The sequence below is a fragment of the Triticum aestivum genome, chromosome 4D (genome assembly GCF_018294505.1).
Source record: "Triticum aestivum cultivar Chinese Spring chromosome 4D, IWGSC CS RefSeq v2.1, whole genome shotgun sequence".
NCBI classification, from domain to species: domain Eukaryota; kingdom Viridiplantae; phylum Streptophyta; class Magnoliopsida; order Poales; family Poaceae; genus Triticum; species Triticum aestivum.
Window position 1 is genome coordinate 137,264,302 of NC_057805.1, and position 301 is coordinate 137,264,602.

Consider the following 301-nt stretch of genomic DNA (forward strand, 5'->3'; position numbering starts at 1 on the left):
ATTCATGCATGAATACGTTTAAAACACTATGATCTCCTATTCAAATATATGAATCCACTTTCATATCAAATTATGATCTTTGTTACTCTCTTACACCCACACAATCCGCTAACCTTTGTAGCTACCACTAACTTTCTCTCGTGCATGCACACGCCCCCCCCCCTCCCTCAGCATTCTATCCATCGCGCACATTCATTTTTTTCTTCTTTAGGTCGTTCTCCCACAGTCTCCACAACTCCTTTCCAACACACACCGATCGATAAACCTCTCCAGCGATGTCTGCCTACAACATACACACGCA